The sequence below is a fragment of the Capra hircus genome, unplaced genomic scaffold (genome assembly GCF_001704415.2).
Source record: "Capra hircus breed San Clemente unplaced genomic scaffold, ASM170441v1, whole genome shotgun sequence".
Lineage (NCBI taxonomy): Eukaryota > Metazoa > Chordata > Mammalia > Artiodactyla > Bovidae > Capra > Capra hircus.
Genome location: NW_017191335.1, coordinates 1 through 10,275, shown reverse-complemented (window position 1 = coordinate 10,275; position 10,275 = coordinate 1). Strand labels below are relative to the sequence as shown.

Sequence of the window (10,275 nt, the reverse complement as noted above, 5' to 3'; positions counted from 1 at the left end):
TTCTATTGTGCGGGCTTCCTTGATAGCTGAGTTGGTAAAGAATCTGCCTCCCACTCCAGTATCCCGGCCTGGAGAATTCCATGGACACAGTCCATGGGGTTGCAAAGAGCTGGACACGACTGAGCGACTTTCACTTTTTCTAGTGTGCAATTTCTGGTATTTATTTAGATTTAATTTTTATTAAGTACTTTTTCTGCATTTTTTTAAATGTCATTCCTTATCTTTCTTAAATAAATGGTCTTGTATTTTTCTTAAGTGTGTGTTTAGGACAAACCTCTCCCATCACTTATTAATAGGGTTTCTCTCCAGTACGTGCTCTCTGGTATCTAATAAGGTGAGAGCTCTGATTAAAGCCTTTGGCACTTTCCTTACATTTGTAAGGTTTTTCCTCCAGTATGAATTCTCTGATGTTGAGTAAGATGTGAGTGCTTGATGAAGGCTATTCCACATTCTTTACATTTGTAAGGTTTCTCTCCAGTAGGAATTCGCTGGTGTTGAATAAGACTTGAGTGGTGACTGAAGGCTTTTCTGCATTCTTTCCATTTATAAGGTTATTCTCCAGTATGAATTCTCTGATGGTAAGTAAGACCTGAGTGCCTGCTAAAGTCTTTGCCACAATCCTTACACTTATAAGGCCTCTCCCCAGTATGAATTTGCTGGTGTTGAGTAAGAGTTGAGTTCTGAGTAAAGGATTTCCCACATTCTGTACATTTATAAAGCTTCTCTCCAGTATGAATTCTCTGATGGTAAGTAAGAACTGAGCACTGGTTAAATTCTTTGCCACAATCCTTATATTTATAAGGCTTCTCTCCATTATGAATTCTCTGGTGGTAGGTAAGACCTGAGCACTGGTGAAATTCTTTGCCGCAATCCTTACATTTATACGGCTTCTCTCCAGTATGAATTTGCTGGTGTTGAGTAAGAGTTGCGTAGTGACTGAAGGCTTTTCCACATTCTTTACATTTATAAGGCTTCTCTCTAGTATGAATTCGCTGGTGTTGAGTAAGAGTTGAGTTCTGACTAAAAGGATTTCCCACATTCTGTACATTTATAAGGTTTCTCTCCAGTATGAATTCTCTGATGGTAAGTAAGACCTGAGCACTGGTGAAATTCTTTGTCACAATCCTTACATTTATAAGGCTTCTCTCCAGTATGAATTCGCTGGTGTTGAGTAAGAGTTGAGTTCTGACTAAAGGATTTCCCACATTCTGTACATTTATAAGGCTTCTCTCCAGTATGAATTCTCTGATGGTAAGTAAGACCTGAGCAGTGGTTAAATTCTTTGCCACAATCCTTACATTTGTAAGGTTTCTCTCCATTATGAATTCTCTGGTGGTAAGTAAGACCTGAGCACTTCTTAAATTCTTTGCCACAATCCTTACATTTATAAGGCTTCTCTCCAGTATGAATTCGCTGGTGTTGAGTAAGAGTTGAGCAGTGACTGAAGGCTTTTTCCACATTCTTTACATTTATAAGGCTTCTCTCCAGTATGAATTCTCTGGTGTTCAGTAAGATGTGATTTCTGATTAAAGGCTTTGCCACACTTTGTACATTTATAATGCTTCTCCCCCGTGTGACTTCGCTGATGTTGACTAAGGTTTGAGTAACACATAGATGCTTTTCCACATTCTTTACATTCATAAGGTTTCTTGCCAGTGTGGATTTGCTGATCTTGACTAAGCTCTGAATTCTGCTTAGAGGTGTTGCCACACTCTGTGTATTTGAAAGGTTTCCATCCTGAATGAATTTTCCTGTGTCTACTTAGACTGGATGAGTTAGTAAAGGCTTTCTCACATTTCGTACACTTGTAACTTTTCTGTGGATTCTGATACTCTGCTGTTGAGTGAGATTTGAAGACTGATGAGAAACATCACCATATTCACAATTGTAAGTCTTCTCTCCAGTATGTGTACTCTCATTTAGTGGAACACCTGATGTTTGATAAAAGATATTCCTCCATGTACTATTTTTAGAATGTTTGTCTGAAGATTGAGGTCCCGGACGTTTCAAAGGGTTAGAGTCTTGAGTAGTTTTACACCCAGTTTCATTGCCATGAATGGCTTCTCACTCCATCATAAATATTCTTGTAATTACTGGGGGTAGAGCTCTTACTTAAGGCCTGACTTGTGCGATTACACGTGAGAAGTTGTTCCGTATTAATTGTATCATTATGTGTATTGAACAATGATGGTGGGATTAACTCTCTTCCATTATTATCAACATTACACATTTTGGAACAGAGAGAAACTGTCTGTTGGTGGAAGAATAATGACCCCTTGCTCACAGATCTCTCAAACTGGTTATATTGTGAGTTTTCCCCATGGTTTTTCAATTTCTGGTTTTCAGACGTGCTTGAATGTATGTGTAATCGAAGCCTGTGTTCAGAGTGGTTTGCATAAGTATTTGCAGTAGAGACTGGATGACTTTTCAGATTTTCCACATTTCCCTTCAGGGAACGTGTATGTTTCAAAAACTGCTTTAAGCCTTTGCTTGAAGAGATACACTTCTCTGCCAGATGTCGATAACTGAAATGGGTGTGTTCTGGCAGTTTGACTGACATTGCTCATTTCTTTGGGCAGTAATGTCTGCATTGTGTGAAAGTTTCTTGGTTTCTTTCTGTCCATATAAACATCTTCTCGGTCTTTCACATATCCCCGTATATTCCTGGTCTTTCATTAAATGTTCGTTTCCAAGGTGAGCTCTTTCATATATTCCTAGGGTTGCTTTTTGGATTAAGTTTTCCAATCTTGGATTCTTTGACATCAAACCACGGGTGTTGTGAGAAGACACAGCTGAAAGATACCAAATGAAAGTTTTCTTAACTACTATTCTTATCTACTGGGGCTGGTGTGAGCTCAGCTGGGACAGAAGAGGAAGCCTCATTCTCTGTGGGAAAGAGAACACGGCAACAGTCTGTGGCGCAGCAGGACAGAGTGAGACCTGTACACAGGGTACTGATCCCAGCCCTGCCTACCTAGCCTGAGAAGGTGTCCACTGCAGCAGACAAAGGCTGGGTGCTGAAATGTGGGGTCTGGAGAGCAGACTCAGGCCGAGGACTGCTGTGGGGCTGTGAGGAGAAATCCTGAGGGGATGGGGTAAGGGAGGAGCTCTATAAACAAGAATGCTTGTGGAAGAAGCCTGAATCACCAGAGAGCAGAGCGCCGTTGTTGGAGTGATGCTCAAAGGGAAGACCCACCACTGCAGCCCCTTTCCCCCTGTGCTGGCCCCTTTCTCCCCAAGGCACTAGGAAGGGCCACCACCCAGGTGGGCTCTATTGAGCTCCAGCCACAGCCTCCCCCCATGCACCTTTCTCCACAAATAGCAGACTCCTGTGCTCTGTGGGTGGCTGAAAGCTCAGCTGACCCCCAAGGTTAAGGAAGAAAACCCTGAAGTCTCTCCTCACATGTTGCACAAAAACCATGCTTTTATATCAGCCAACTTGGCTTTGTCAATTCAGCCCCTGCAGAGCATTCTGAGTGGGACAACAGGGCTCTCCCCAGCCATGGGAGGTGTAGGGTTTATACTGCTGTAGACTTTGTGGAGATGTATATAAGGGGGTGGGGCCAGGCCAGAGTCTGAGCTGCCCCCATAGCACCAGAGCAGGTCCAGCTCCATGAATGTAATTCTGGGACCTGAGTTCACTGGATTTATGCTGGTGTTCTTAGTGAAAAATAACATCTGAGGAGGCAGACCTCTCTGCTCTCACAAACAGTGGATGTAAATCCCTAAAAGTGAAAGGCTGCTGGCACCAGAGCAATGTGCCAGCATGCCCATGGTTGAAGGGGGGCTGATGCAGTGCCAACATGGGGTCACATGAGGCTCACACAGTGCATGAGCACACCCCAAGGTGAACAATCCCAGAGGAGCAATCCTTAGTGGCTTCTCTCCCAGTAGGTATCCTCAAATCCTAACTGCCTTGACCACAGACCAGAATCACAGTGAAGAAACGGATCTGGGGGTCTTTCTCCACCAACCAGGGAGCAGACCCTACACCTGACAGGGCAGAGACAACCATACAGCCGAGGGACACTCCCCTCAATATCCAGGGGAGGCTCGGGTCACAATAACAGCAATCAAAGCCAAAGACCAAGGGGGTAAGGATACAAGCCTGTGGAACAACCTCACCCTCTAGGGGGAAGAGAACAGAGCAAGAGGAGCTAGGATCCTGCACCCTGCAGAACAGACCACAGACCCAGAAAATTTGACAAAATGAGAGGACAAAGAAGTATGGTTGTAGAGGAAAGAGGAAAACAAAAAGCTACAAGAACCACTAAATGACGAAGAGACAGGGAATCTAATGATTACTCTTCCACTTAAGTCATCTTAAATGCTGATGCCACTAGGTGCCCTCTAATTCTTTAAATCCACTTTTTATTTTAGCATGTTCTATATGAGGTTTCAATATAAAAATCATAAATGATACTGACATAGGTCTAATCAGAAAGCAAGGACATGTAGGACAAAGTCTGGGGAAGCTGATAACAAGATTAATTAAGTAAAGAAGCAGTTCTGACAAACTAAGAAAGAGACTTTAAAAATACGGTGTGAACACTATCAATGCTCTGTGGAGATCGAATTGGGAAGGAAATCTTAAAAAGAGTGATATCTACACATAAAATGGATTCTCTTTGCTGTACAACATTGTAAACCAGTTATACTCCAATAAGATCGTTTTAAAAAGATTCTACTATCTAAACATTATAATAGTTTGAAACCATTAAAAATATGGTGGAAAATGTTTTAAGCTCTTATGCCAAATTATTTGAAAATTCTTTGAGTTAATTGAATATGCTTAAGTCTTTTAGCATTGAGGAATTGGGGCAGATACACTTAACATTTCATATGAGTTCGTATGAAAAAAACAGAAACTTTGAAATAACCCTGAGATTGGCATTCTTTCTCTTTAGGGATGTTTTCGTTTATGCAGTGAAGAAATTACTTGAATTTAATATCTATAAGATCATAATTGAAGCTTTCAGTGTTTTAGAAATTATAAGTCAGAAAAAAAAAATCCACTCTGTACCCAATATTCCTAGAACTTTGGCAGTATGTCTACAATTCCGCTCACACACGGCCATCTAGAGGTAGAAACCATAATAAGAGTGTCTTAGAGTTTTCAGAAATGTACACTTTTCCTAGCCCCCCCCCCCCAAGAAATGGAATAGTAATCGATTCATGCAGGTTGTCACAGGCCAAGAGAAGGGTTTCAGTTCTCACTGTGATTGAGAAAAGTAATCACTGGAGATGAATTCAGGAATGATTTAAAGAGGACAGAATGGGGCAGGTGATATCCGCCTATGACAGCAACAGAAAGAAACTCAGACTTCTCTAAAACCATTTCCATTGAAGCAGATCTTTCCAAACCACATGACAAAGGATGAATTCCTCACTAATCCTTGGACCTGTCCTTGACTCATCAGCTCCATCCATTCACACCTACCTGTGTATATGGCTGGCATCTCCAGTCTCCTTACATCCCAAGGATTCTTCATTTGCTCCAGAAAGGTGACCAGGTCTGGCTTAGAGACCACAAGACCTGCTATCAGGAAAAGGAATATTTGTTTTGCTAGAGATTCATCAGTTTCCAATCTAATATGTATTCAAGTGAGAAGAGAAAGCACATGTGCTAAGTCGCTCCAGTCCTGTCTGACTCTTTGCCACCCTATGACTGTAGCTCACCAGGCTCCTCTGTCCATGGGAGTGTCCAGGCAAAAATACTGAGTGGGTTGCCATGTCCTCCTCCCGGAGTTTGTCCCAACCCAGGGATTGAACTCACTTCTTTTACATCTCTTGCATTGGCAGGCAGGTTCTTTACCACTAGTGCCACCTGGGAAGCCCAGAGAAGCATGGTAGAATGTTAATACAGCCTAGAACTACAGTATTTGGGGACATAATTTCCTAAGCTGTATTAACATTCCCTGGTGACTCAGCTGGTAAAGAAGCCACCTGCACTGTGGGAGACCTGTGTTTGATGCCTGGGTTGGGAAGATCCTCTGGAAAGGAAACAGCAACCCACTCCAGTATTCTGCCCTGGAGAATTCCATGGGACTATTCCATAGGGTCACGAAGAGTCAGACATGACTGTAATCTTGCTCATTACATTATTACATTATTAACATTCTAGAGAAGGCATGGTTGAATGTTATTATAGCCTAGAAAGTTATATCCCCAAATACTTTATTGAAGCACTTTTATAAACTAACAAATACATAAAGAAAAGATCTTGAGATTCTAGTCAAGTACTACTAAGGCCAAAGTAAGTACATAGTAAAAATCTGATTTATAAAGGAGAGTGGCACCCTTTTATACCACAGAACCTACAGAATTACCACTCACCTAGAAGAAGGAGGCAGATTCCATCAAGGAAAAGTTAGAATCATAATGAATCATCATGAAGTCTTCTTTCTCAACTCATAAATAACCATTTTCCCATAGAAAGCAGGATCTAAAACTATTACAAGGAGCAGAAGATTCTAGGAGACATTCTAGAAATGCAGGAACCAAAACCCAATGGGTAGAGAAGGGATTCTGGAAGGCAGTTATCCTCACCCAAGGAGGCCAGGTTCCTGTAGTTCTCTAACATCACGTCCCTGTACAATTCTCGCTGACCGAGGTGCCAGGCGATTCCCATTCCTCTTGAGTGAAGTCTATGGCCACATCCTGGAATGTCAGCCCGTCCCTGAAATACAAAGTAAAGGTGCCATGTGGCCATGGGAAGACTTCCTAATGTGACCCAATAGGAAAACCAGCAAGAGAAATGGTTTTGATTTAGGAGAATGTCTGGTGTTACACAAGAATATAATTTTTACACAGTAATATCTTCTACCACATTTTTAACCCCAAGAAAAGAGGATGAGATACGATCCATCAACCACTACAGAAAATTATTCTGATTTGGAAAGAGAAATTATAATCAGATCAACATTGGCATATTTATTTTTGAGTGTTGTACTCAGTTGACAGAGCGAATAAACTGTCTATCAAAAGAAACAGGAAATATTTTTACAAAGCACTTCCTGATCCAAATGTTCTGGAGTGGGCTCAGTGTGACCACATTTTTCACAAGCTTATTTGAATGAGTAATGTTGAAAATTCTGCTCCATGAGTGACAATGTGTGAACAGCAACAAAGGTAGAATAGTAAGCAAAGAATTCATATTTAACTTTGAATTTTAAGTGCTTTATAGATTTTACAGGTCAGATAGGATAGCAACCTTGGCGACAAGAATCATTTTAATGATCTGGTATATACTACTCTCTGAGAGTTTTCAGAGTCTTGAATGTATAACAGAAATAATTTAAAATCAATGATGTTGCTGTAGCATCTTCTGGCAAATATTTTAACAAACTTTGTTGAAATGACAGCTTAAGGGATGGGGGAGCCTGGTGGGTTGCCGTCTATGGGTCGCACAGAGTTGGACACCACTAGAGCGACTTAGCATCAGCCAGCAACTTTTACTTCAGTTTGTGACCCTAGACTTTAATCAAACACAGACAAATGTACAGAGCTAACTCTAATGAAAGTTGATAGAAATTACTGTATTTGTAAATAATACTAAAAACAGGAAAAGTGTTAGTCACTCAGTCTTGTCCTACTCTTTGCAACCTGTAGCCTGCCAGGCTTCTCTGTCCACGGGATTCTCGAGGCACGAATACTGGAGTGGGTAGCTATTCCCTGCTTCAGGGACTCTTCAAAAAAAAGAAAAAGAAAAAAATCAATCAAATGATGTTAACATGTTCATACCTACAGACATACACTAAAATGGGACTGTATACTTATTAAGAGACAAATTGTCATGTCAATAAAATCAGGATAATTTTTAACTGATTGAAAATATACACAATATTTGAAGATGATATTGTTAGGTAGGTAGAATAGGGAAAAGGAGTCCAAAATGGCGGTGACTAAAAGACAAGGAAGGTCAAAGGAAAGGTCCGAAGACCAGAGTGAAGACTTCAGGTAGAACAAACAGCACTCCTGGCTAAACCTAATTTGCATAGGCAGGCCCAGGTCGAGGAGAAAACATATAAAAGGAGGAGCCAAAGCGCCTTTCTCTTCTCTCTCTTTCTCTCTTGCGTGCGCTCTTTCTCTCTTTCTCCTCCCCCATACGCTCCTCCACTCTCTTCTCTTCGAGTCTTTGGGTTGACATGCCCTCAGGCTTCAAGGATGGATTTCTCCTGCTACCGTCTAAATAAAATAGAGCTCTAACACTGATTTGCCGAAGAGGTATAATATGGTTTGTCTAAGACCCTAGGAGCTGTGATGTGCTGAGGGATTTAATGACCGTCGCTCCAAATGTTTGTTGTGACGAGACAAAGAACCACGGAACATGCACTCATGTGGCAATATTATTTAATTTTTTTGAATACACTAGGGTGCAGACATACACAATGATTTAAAAATAGACAGCTCTGGTTCTGAATTTTTTAATTTCCTGAAAAATCTACCATTTGCATGGAACTATATTTTAAAATTTAACACACTTTGAACATAGATTAGCAGTAATATGATTCTTGTAAATTTTGGAAAATACAGAAATGTGATGAGACTTTATCTGTGATGTGAGCATGGAGTGTACTGGAAATGATCAGACCTGGGCTTGTGTGATGAAAATCCCCACTCCCAAATCCCAGCATCTCTAGTAAACACACAGGAGTGTTGTCAACTACAAATCGGCACCTTGCCAAGATCATTGCCAGTGAGTGAACGACTTGTTTTAGAACTAACACCCAAAAAGATGTCCTCTTCATTATAGGGGACTGGAATGCAAAAGTAGGAAGTCAAGAAACACCTGCAGTAACAGGCAAATTTGGCCTTGGAATGCGGAATGAAGCAGGACAAAGACTAATAGAGTTCTGCCAAGAAAATGTACTGGTCATAGCAAACACCCTCTTCCAACAACACAAGAGAAGACTCTACACATGGACATCACCAGATGGTCAACACTGAAATCGGATTAATTATATTCTATGCAGCCAAAGATGGAGAAGCCCTATACATTCAACAAAAAGAAGACCAGGAGCTGACTGTGGCTCACATCATTAACTGCTTATTACCAAATTCAGACTTAAATTGAAGAAAGTAGGGAAAACCACTAGACCATTCCGGTGTGACCTAAATCAAATCTTTTATGATTATACAGTGGAAGTGAAAATAGATATAAAGGCCTAGATATGATAAGTGCCTGATGAACTATGGAATGAGGTTTGTGACTGTACAGGAGACAGGGATCAAGACCATCCCCATGGAAAAGAAATGCAAAAAAGCAAAATGACTGTCTGGGGAGGCCTTACAAAAGGTGTGAAAGAAGAGAAGTGAAAAGCAAAGGAGAAAGGAAAGATATAAGCTTCTGAATGCAGAGTTCCAAAGCAAGAGAAAGAAGAGATAAGAAAGCCTTCTTCAGCGATCAATGCAAAGAAATAGAGAAAAGAAACAGAATGGGAAAGACTAGAAATCTCTTCAAGAAAATCATAGATACAAAGAGAACATTTCATGCAAAGATGGGCTCGATAAAGGACAGAAAATGATATGGACTAACAGAAGCAGAAGATATTAAGAAGAGATGCAAAAATCAGAAAGAACTGTACAAATAGATCTTTACTACCAGAATAATCACGATGGTGTGATCACTCATATAAAAGCCAGACATCCAGGAATGTGAAGTCAAGTGGACCTTAGAAAGCATCACTACAAACAAAGCTAATGGAGATGATGGAATTCCAGTTGAGCTATTTGAAATCCTGAAAGATGATGCTGTGAAAGTGCTGCACTCAATATGCCAGCAAATTTGGAAAACTCAACAGTGGCCACAGGACTGGAAAAGGTCAGTTTTCATTCCAATCCCAAAAGGGCAATGCCAAAGAATGCTCAAACTACCACACAATTGACACTCATCTCACATGCTAGTAAAGTAATGCTCAAAATTCTGCAAAGCCAGGCTTCAAAAATATGTGAACCATGAACTTCCTGATGTTCAAGTTGGTTTTGAAAAAGGCAGAGGAACTCGGAGATAAATTGCCGAAACATCCGACTGGATCATGAAAAGCGAAGAAGGAGAGTTCCAGAAAATAAAAAACATCTATTTTCTACTTTATTGACTATGCCAAAGCCTGCTTTTGACTGTGTGGATCAGGAGTCACAATACTTGTGGAAAATTCTGAAGAGATAGGGATATAACAAGACTACCTGACCTGGCCTATTGAAAAATCTGTATGCAGGTCAGGAAGCAAACAGTTAGAACTGGACCATGGAACACGACAGACTGGTTTCCAAATA

General features: G+C 40.8%; 1 pseudogene; it reads right to left on the bottom strand.

Moving 5' to 3' along the window:
* Positions 1 to 289: 289 nt before the first annotated feature.
* LOC108634878 lies at positions 290 to 2,230 on the bottom strand (annotated as a pseudogene).
* Positions 2,231 to 10,275: the final 8,045 nt, after the last annotated feature.